The sequence below is a fragment of the Oncorhynchus keta genome, chromosome 32 (genome assembly GCF_023373465.1).
Source record: "Oncorhynchus keta strain PuntledgeMale-10-30-2019 chromosome 32, Oket_V2, whole genome shotgun sequence".
In the NCBI taxonomy this organism is placed as follows: Eukaryota; Metazoa; Chordata; class Actinopteri; order Salmoniformes; family Salmonidae; genus Oncorhynchus; species Oncorhynchus keta.
This window is the reverse complement of record NC_068452.1, coordinates 1,262,908-1,272,770: the sequence shown is the minus strand read 5'-3', so window position 1 is coordinate 1,272,770 and position 9,863 is coordinate 1,262,908. Positions and strand designations below refer to the sequence as shown.

At 41.7% G+C, this 9,863-nt stretch overlaps 1 protein-coding gene across 1 annotated transcript in view; it reads right to left on the bottom strand.

Annotated features, from left to right (window-relative positions):
• Positions 1-3,611: 3,611 nt before the first annotated feature.
• The window catches only part of LOC118364815 (uncharacterized), a 62,895-nt gene continuing 56,643 nt past the window's right edge, over positions 3,612-9,863 (bottom strand). Inside the window, exons 8-10 of the transcript XR_008088256.1 lie at positions 6,756-6,861; positions 6,147-6,273; positions 3,612-4,211 (exon numbers count right to left, since the gene is read on the bottom strand). The gene's annotated coding sequence lies outside the window, so the exon portion shown is untranslated. The remainder of the gene's footprint in view (positions 4,212-6,146; positions 6,274-6,755; positions 6,862-9,863) is intronic.

Sequence of the window (9,863 nt, the reverse complement as noted above, 5' to 3'; positions counted from 1 at the left end):
AATACACAAAACTGCTTTTATCATTTCTGAATAAGTGTCGGTGACAGCCTAACAATATTAACAATATTCATGCCCGATCTTGGTCTTGCAGCCTTTGCAAGTATTTTACAACAACTGTCGTAGCTGCTATTTGCTAATGACATGCCCGTCACTAGAGACACACACGCACACACTTATCTCCCTAACAGCTGTAGATAATGTATAATGTATTCTCCACACAGTAACACCGTGACAGACAGGAATACAGCAGTTCATTGTCTAAATGCCTGCAGCAGTGTAAGGAAGTGATGGATGATTCTGATCTGCAGTGTTGGTGCTTGGGAGAGCATTCAGCTCCTGGCTGTAGCTTCTGTCGCTGGCTGAAGCAGGTTCCTAGGTTCCTGCCTTTCTTAAAGTATCAAGGTTTGTCAGACAGTGTACAGTGATGTGGTTTGCTAGCTCCTTAATGACTCCAGTGCTGATGAACTAGGAGAAACCGGAGTTGTTATACTTTGAGTAAAGGTATCTGCTGAAGTTGGGCTTTTTAAACACCTTTTCCACAACACTGTTGACATTGTTTTTCAGCACTGGTTTTCCCAAAACTATATTTTTCTCTACAATGTTTTAACACTGTAACACTTGGACAACTGTAATGGAGAAGGAATGATCTGCATAACATAATTTTAACATCAATCAATCACATTCATTTTATAAAGGCCCTTTTACATCAGCAGTTGTCACTATGTGCTTCTACAGATAGCCATCTTAAACCCCCAAAGAGCAAAACAATGCAGATGTGGAAGCACAGAGGTTAAGAAAAACTCCCTAGAAAGGCAGGAACCTAGGAAGGAACCTAGAGAGGAACCGGGCTCTGAGGGGTGGCTCCTCTTCTGACTGTGCTGGGTGGAGATTATAAGAGTACATGGCCATTAAGTCTAGATCATTCTTCAAGCTGTTCAAACTTTCATAGATGACCAGCAGGTTCAAATAATATAAACAGTGGTTATAGAGGGTGCAACCAGTCAGCACCTTAGGAGTAAATGTCAGTTTTTTTTAAACCTTTTATTTAACTAGGCAAGTCAGTTAAGAACAAATTCTTATTTTCAATGACAGCCTAGGACCAGTGGGTTAACTGCCTGTTCAGAGGCAGAATGACAGATTTGTACCTTGTCAACTCAGGAGTTTGAACTTGCAACCTTCCGGTTACTAGTCCAACGCTCTAACCACTAGGCTACCCTGCCGCCCCAAGTTGCCCCAAGTTGGCTTTTCACACCCGAGCGTTCAGAGGTCGAGGCAGCAAGTGTGCGAAAGAGAGAGAGAGAAATCTGTGGTGGTAGTCAAAGTCGTTTCAAACCGTATTGCAGTTGATTGGTCAAGATGACATCCATACAAGCATTATACTCCAATTTCTACCTCAACATAGTGAAAAAAACAATAGCCTAAATGTAGGCACATTTTGATGGTTCAGGGAATTTCCCCACGTCATCTTTCCCCGACCCGTTTTCATGGCATTTCCATGAATTTGGTTGAGTTCCACTGACCTCATTACTGCATCTATGTACACTAAGGTTTCTTAATTTCCCTTTCCCACAATCTTGATTCCTTTTCCGATTTCATAGATAATCTTATAATAGATGTTCAACATTTGTACCAAAAAAAGTATCAAACCAGCTCAATAGAATCTGATGTAAAGCAATGAACACCAGAGAAAACTATTCAAACGAATGTTGCAGAATAAAATATCTAAATAAGCACACAAACTGTAACAAATGTAGCAAAAACCCAATTGCTTTCCTTACAAACCTGCAGCAGTACAGAAAAATATATTTTCAAAAATTGCCTCTGAAGGATGTCTGAAGAACTTAGCACTGTTGAATGATCAACGACCAAGGCAGAAATGCCAACGCGTGTTTCCCACTCATAGGGCAAAAGGAGCTTCGAGGCTCATGGGATGAATGGTTGTAATCCACTGCTATAATTGCCTTACATGTCGAAACAATGTCTTTCTGAAGAAATTCATGAGAAATAAAAGGAATTATTCACATGGATGAACTCTGTGACCTTTTAGCTCAGCTAGTTCAACTTTGTCTACCAGAGGAGGAGTCACCTTAGGAACTGGTGTTGGCAGAGATGGCACATAGAAAAAACAATTTAATATTCTGTCACTACGTTAATGTTTTCTTTTAATAAGTATTTGAACAAAGCCGGCGCGACATTGAGAACACCAAAGTGAGTTGTCAACAACAAACAAAATAGAGACAGTCAGATGAGTGTTGCTTTGTTATGTCCTGTCAGGAAGAATGCCTCTGTGGATGGAGTTTCATGCATCATAACAATGTTAGATTGTCTCTGCTATAACACTCCTATTAAAATGTAACTCCACTCTCGTTACAATGTAACAAGGGACTACAGATACAGAAGCTCCACCCCTTTCCTTTCCTACTGAACACACTCATGTACACAATCATGGGAAACACTTTCCTTCTGCAACATTATCTAAACATCCTCATCCTTCTCTCCTCTCACTCTCCTGTGTGTCGTCATGTGCTGACTCCAGGCACGGCATTGTGGGATAGCTCGGCATGGTGCATTCGGTGCTTAACCATCCATCTATCTCCGCTTACCGCCAGACTGGCTACACCTGCTGCCAGGGGACCTGTCCGTGCTTTCAAGCCGCTAGCTGACTGGAGCTCCTGCTCCTACTCTTGCTGATGACAGCTTTCGGAGGACTGCATTGCACAGCAGTGTGGTGGGGGAAACTAGCTACTTGCTAGCATGTACACTGTTGTGTGTACAGTTTTTCACTACACTTTGGTATTCAAGTGGTGGAACTTGACTCAGTTTGTTTCTAACTTCTAAATGAAGGTGATGAAATGTGTTGATAGTGGGATAATTTGCTAAGACTCATATGGATGGGATGGTGGTTTAAAATCATTGTATCGTGTAGTTTTTACTCCAGACACCTTATCAGGTGAGTGGAAAGTCAACACAAAGTTGATTTATTCCCTCTTTGTATGGAAATATTGTTTGAGAGATAATGTTTGAGGAGATTACCATGAAACTCTGAGAGTTGATATGCTTTATAGAGATAGAACACTCTATGAATAGATGCCAGCAAAGGACTTGATACACTATATCACTGCAAAATACCCCCAAGATACTTGTCCTTGACACGCTGATGGGCCTTGTACAATATACTCATCAGTAATAACAATTTGACATCGACAACAATGTGGGATCATCTTGATGAGTCAGACACAAATGATATCCACGGATCATAAATGGTCGATTCCACTTTTCTCGTTACATTCAAAGGGCAAACATTAGAAATAATCCCATGATGTTTATGGCTAGTGTCGTCTGTTACAAAGAGTTTAACTGTTGAGATGCAGGTGAAAAATTACCACCAATTATGTGTTTTACTTCATTTCAAGCAGGGGTGGCGTTGTGTTAACCTGGTTTGATATTTAGAAAATGATGCCCTTCTTAACAGTTAAACCCTTTGTACAAGTCAGATACATTGTATAGCCATAAATCAACCAAATGAAGAATATGCGAGTCTGTATATATACTGTATGTAAAAGTGACTGAGCTCTTTTAATTAATAGAAAATAACTATTTACAAAACTAGATCTCCTGTGTTTGGCATTGTACTTTTACTACAAGCGTGTGAAAACTAAACATACATATTGTATATACAGAGTGATAACTGAAATCTAAAGATAATATGGTACATTTTCAATAATATTCCCTGTTAGATCGGAGACCTACACATGATGGCCCGTACAGACAAAAACTCTTATAACTCATGAAAAGTAAAACATTAAGAAATGTACATAACTCTCTTAATAGGTTTTGATAAAGGCTTTGAAAAAAGTCCATAAAATAAGACAATTGCAGAACTAAAAATGTAACGTTACACAATCCAAACCTACTTAGTAGGGATAAGTAGCTCATACTTGTAATTGAAACTTGTCTCGTTGAGTAGATTTCAGATTCGCCGATAGATGCTATCAAGCAAGACACCCATGCACATCAGTATAAATCAGGCCCTTAGAAAACTATTAACATTGGTGTTGTGTTTGAGAAATTACAAAAGAATCCAAAGAAATAGGGAACCCTTAAAATGGCAAGACTTTGTCTGTACACGTGTGTTGCATTCCTTCCCTGGCTTTACACGCTAGTACAGTTAGGAATCTCCCTTGTGCTCTCGCAGGCATGTCCAATTCGCCCTGGGGTAGAGAGAGAAAACACACACATAGCTGAGTCCACTTGTAGTAGGGGCTTTGATGTCTGTGAAACAAATACCTACTTTGACACCGATACTGCCTGTTAATTACTGGGGTTTCATTACAATGTCTTATCAAAAGATCTTAAGCTGTTGTTTCACGTGTGGGACATTAGTGGCTGACCCATTGGTTCATTTGTTTCCTTGTTTCCTTCTGAAGATACAGTACCGCTTTTTCCTACCAGTTAATTCCATGTAAAGAAACAATGTAGACTTTATAAACACTACGTATTGTACACACTGCAGGTCAAAAGTCAACATTGTTATACATGGAGATATGACACACACTGTATGTGTTCAGGTCCAATGCAATTGGCTTCGACAATATATGTGTAATATTAGGGTCTCTTTTTCAACAAGGAAGTTCAAAGCCAACACCATAGTACCCTCAAGCTCGTCATCAAGCTCGAGACCCTGGGTCTCGACCCCGCCCTGTGCAACTGGGTACTGGACTTCCTGACGGGCCGCCCCCAGGTGGTGAGGGTAGGCAACAACATCTCCCCGCTGATCCTCAACACGGGGCCCCACAAGGTGCGTTCTGAGCCCTCTCCTGTACTCCCTGTTCACCCACGACTGCGTGGCCACGCACGCCTCCAACTCAATCATCAAGTTTGCGGACGACACAACAGTGGTAGGCTTGATTACCAACAACGACGAGACGGCCTACAGGGAAGAGGTGAGGGCCCTCGGAGTGTGGTGTCAGGAAAATAACCTCACACTCAACGTCAACAAAACTAAGGAGATGATTGTGGACTTCAGGAAACAGCAGAGGGAACACCCCCTATCCACATCGATGGAACAGTAGTGGAGAGGGTAGCTAGTTTAAGTTCCTCGGCATACACATCACAGACAAACTGAATTGGTCCACTCACACTGACAGCGTCGTGAAGAAGGCGCAGCAGCGCCTATTCAACCTCAGGAGGCTGAAGAAATTCGGCTTGTCACCAAAAGCACTCACAAACTTCTACAGATGCACAATCGAGAGCATCCTGGCGGGCTGTATCACCGCCTGGTACGGCAACTGCTCCGCCCTCAACCGTAAGGCTCTCCAGAGGGTAGTGAGGACTGCACAACGCATCACCGGGGGCAAACTACCTGCCCTCCAGGACACCTACACCACCCGTTGTTACAGGAAGGCCATAAAGATCATCAAGGACATCAACCACCCGAACCACTGCCTGTTCACCCCGCTATCATCCAGAAGGCGAGGTCAGTACAGGTGCATCAAAGCTGGGACCGAGAGACTGAAAAACAGCTTCTATCTCAAGGCCATCAGACTGTTAAACAGCCACCACTAACAGTGTGAGTGGCTGCTGCCAAACACACTGTCATTGACACTGACCCAACTCCAGCCATTTTAATAATGGGAATTGATGGGAATTATGTAAATATATCACTAGCCACTTTAAACAATGCTACCTTATATAATGTTACTTACCCTACATTATTCATCTCATATGCATATGTATATACTGTACTCTACATCATCGACTGCATCCTTATGTAACACATGTATCACTAGCCACTTTAACTATGCCACTTTGTTTACTTTGTCTACACACTCATCTCATATGTATATACTGTACTCGATACCATCTACTGTATGCTGCTCTGTACCATCACTCATTCATATATCCTTATGTACATATTCCTTATCCCCTTACACTGTGTATAAGACAGTAGTTTTGGAATTGTTAGTTAGATTACTTGTTGGTTATCACTGCATTGTCGGAACTAGAAGCACAAGCATTTCGCTACACTCGCATTTAACATCTGCTAACCATGTGTATGTGACAAATAAAATTTGATTTGAAAGTCACCGCATCAGCAACTTGCGAATAACACAATAAACAAAGTTTTATCAGACCATGTATCTTACGTTTAACCCTGGTGTCCATCTCCTTCTCCATGACTTCTTTGGCCGTAGTGAACTCACTGAGGGTGATCTTATGCGTGCTGTCGCTCTGGCTGACCGAACAATGTATATGTTAATCCAGGGGATTGTTCTGCAGATTGGTAAATGTAGACAGACAACAGCCATGTTACAATAGGGAATGACTATTTAATGATGGTCCGTCCCTTCGGCAGCATTTCTCAAATACGTATATTACACTTTTTGTTCAGAGTTGGTATTTTGACAAGACTAAATTAATTATCAAGAAGCCTCTCGATATCTAAGAACATCTTCATCTATCCATCATTAAATCCATGTATGACATCAATGTCCAGTAGTGACATAAGACTGTAATCCTAACGCATATACATTTTGCATAATTTCTGAAAAATCTTTCCCCACTTATATTTATGATTTTGTTAATGTGTTAATTATTTGAAATGACAAGAAACGGCATTAGTTCATTGTTGATTGATGCAGGCCCTACCAATCTAGCATATTATTATAATATGCATTATTAATATTGATGACAGGTGATTAGATCAGTGCTGCGATACAGTATTAAAATATATATTCATACAGTACAGTACACACCTCTTGAATTTGTAGATGAGAAACACTGTTAAACCCAGGAATACTACTGATACGAGCATCAGCATGGCTGAACTGCTGTGTCTCGGCATGGAATACACCAAGGGTGCTGTAACAGAGGGTAGAGGAAGACAGTCATTAAACATAACAAGAACAGAGCAACACAATAAAGGCTAATCTGGGAACGCCTTGGAGATGTTCTTGCGTCATTGTCAATATTGATCCTATACTGTATAATATTGTATGATATTGTCACTAATAACAACTATGGGGCACAGTTGAGATATATATTTTGCATCACAACAGTCTGCAACAGTAGGGCTACATACAGTCAATGTGTAACGGCGTTCTTCGTTTGTCGAAAGAGAGTCGGACCGAAATGCAGCGTGGTGGTTACTCATGTCTCCAATGTAGAAGAGCGATACATGAAATAACTTAATAAATATACAAAACAACAAAACGAAACGTGAAAACCTATACAGCCTGTCTGGTGAACACTAACACAGAGACAGGAACAATCACCCACGAAATACACAGTGAAACCCCGGCTACCTAAATATGGTTCCCAATCAGAGACAATGATAATCACCTGACTCTGATTGAGAACCTCAGGCAGCCAAACCTATGCTACACCCCTACTCAGCCGCAATCCCAATGCCTACAAAAACCCCAATACGAAACACAACATTTAAACCCATGTCACACCCTGGCCTGACCAAATATATAACGAAAACACAAAACACTATGACCAAGGCATGACACAATGCATATGCTTCACTTTAATCCATTTTAAGGAAAACAAAATGGTGTAATACAGGACCACAGTGTAGAAAAAGAGTTTTGGCGCCAAAACGTTGTCAAAAACGATTAACTTCCAGTGGACCTAAACTAAATGGTTGCTTTTTCTCTAACTAAAAAGCCAACTAACTAAAAGCCATCTGCTTAATACAAGCATTGCGACATTCATATTCCAAGGTAAATGCTAAATTATGGTAAAAACCTTTTACAATGACAACTGTCACAAATAAAGTGCAACAGTTACTGTGGAATAAACTGGAATATTGTGACGCTGATTATACTATTCAACATATCTATCTCACCCTCTCGCTGCGGTAATACATAGACTTTGTAATGCATATTCATATCTATTATCAAAGGTAGCACACAGTATATTTTCTACTTTGTATTTTTCCAGCCCCAGCTCTGAGAGGCGGCCTGTGATGTCAATGGCCTTTCTGAAGCAGCTTGATTGGGATATGTTCCGCATTGCGTCAAACCACAACATTGAGGAACACGCTGATTCGGTGAGCGAGTTATTTAGCATTTGCATCGGCGATGTCGTACCCACAGCAACTATTGAAACATTCCTAAACCAGAAACCGTGGATTGATGGCAGCATTCGCACGAAACTGAAAGCGCGAACCACTGCTTTAACCAGGGCAAGGTGACCGGAAACATGACCGAATACAAACAGTGCAGCTATTCCCTCCGCAAGGAAATCAAACAAGCTAAGCGTCAGTATAGAGACAAAGTAGAGTTGCAATTCAACGGCTCAGACACAAGAGGTATGTGGCAGGGTCTACAGTCAATCGTGGATTACAAAAAGAAAAACAGCCCCGTCGCCGACCAGGATGTCTTGCTCCCAGACAGACTAAACAACTTCTTTGCTCGCTTTGAGGACAATGCAGAGCCACTGAATGGCCCTCTACCAAAACCTAAGGATTCTCCTTCACTGCAGCCGACCTGAGTAAAACATTTAAACGTGTTAACCCTCGCAAGGCTGCGGGCCCAGACGGAATCCCCAGCCGCGTCCTAAGAGCATGTGTAGACCAGCTGGCTTGTGGGGCCCCACAAGTGTGCGCTCTGAGCCCTCTCCTGTACTCCCTATTCACCCACGTCTGCGTGGCCATGACCGCCTCCAACTCAATCATCAAGTTTGCAAACAACATTATAGTGGTAGGCCTGATTACCAACAACGACGAGACGGTCTACAGGGAGGAGGTGAGGGCCCTTGGAGTGTGGTGTCAGGAAAATATCCTGTTAGTATAATTTAATTATGCCAATGTGCTTTCATCAATTGAAAGCCCTTAACCTGTTACTCCTACCCCCTACTTTTTCGAACATTCTGTTAAAAATCGCGCAACATTTCAGCGCCCTGTTACTCAGGCCAGGAATATAGTATATGCATATGATTAGTATGTGTGGATAGAAAACACTCAGACGTTTATAAAACTTAAATCACGGCTGTGACTATAACAGAACGTGCATTTCATCGAAAAGTGCAGGAAAATCTGATCACTGAAAATGGAAAAATATATCCATCCGCCACTTCAACCCATTGTTATGGGCGGACGACATTAAATGGGGCTGAGGTTGCAGTACCTACAGCTTCCACACGATGTCAACAGTCTTGTCATTTGCCAATTCTTTGTTTCTTGGTCAAACAAACAAGAGACAGGCTTTTTCTTCAGGTCTCCGACCGGATATTTTGGTTGAGAAATACCCGGACATTATTTCCAGACGGACCCCTATAGAATACACTTCGTCTCGTGATTAATTTGATCGCCTATTAACGTTTACTAATACCTAAAGTTGCATTACAAAAGTATTTCGAAGTGTTTTGTGAAAGTTTATCGTCGACTTTTTAATAATAAAAAAATGACGTTACGTTATAAGACGCTATTTTCTTTCGTTTATCACACAGTCTTCATAGATCGATATCTAGGCTACATAGGGACCGATTTAATCGAAAAAAAAGACCCAATAGTGATTATGGGACATCTAGGAGTGCCAACAAAGAAGATGGTCAAAGGTAATGAATGTTTTCATTACTCAGCGACTCAGCTGCTAGCAGCACTGTCTCATCGGTCACTCTACCTTCTCGGGAGCCCCGTTTACCTCCTCAGGAATGCTTCAATGGAGAGCTGATCACCTGTCAGGCATTCCTAGCTCAGTGTGCCCTTGTATTTGAGCTTCTGCTCCAAGATAGCCTACTTCATCACTCTGATGTCCGGGAGGGCTCTCATCTGGGCTACTGTAATGTGGGAACAAAAGCCGGCCATATGCGCTAGTCTGGAGGGTTTGTGGGAGAAGTGAGGAAGGTTTTGGAAG